This window comes from Egretta garzetta, unplaced genomic scaffold (genome assembly GCF_000687185.1).
Source record: "Egretta garzetta isolate BGI_Z169 unplaced genomic scaffold, ASM68718v1 scaffold424, whole genome shotgun sequence".
NCBI lineage: Eukaryota > Metazoa > Chordata > Aves > Pelecaniformes > Ardeidae > Egretta > Egretta garzetta.
In genome coordinates, this window is record NW_009259489.1 from 2,829,320 (window position 1) to 2,829,635 (window position 316).

Here is a 316-nt window from a genome sequence, read left to right on the forward strand (position 1 = left end):
CGCCCCACAGCAGTCCCGCATGCTTTGACCCTCCTCTGAACAGGCGTTCCAGTGGCGTTTTCCTACCACCTCACTCAATTTGGGTGAGGAATGGTAATTTTCACATCCACGCAGCGAGGTGCAGAAGCAAGCAGACTGTGTAACAGCCCTAGTCTGTGCAAACCTCTTTTCCAAGTACAGGCAGGCCTGGACATTATTTGCACACTCCCATATTATTCCAGCCTGGGGAGTACCTACAGTTAACAAGAGTTAAGACAGGTTAGCAAAACAGGGTAAAAGCAGGCTTAACAACTTGCCCACAAGCTATCGGCTCCCT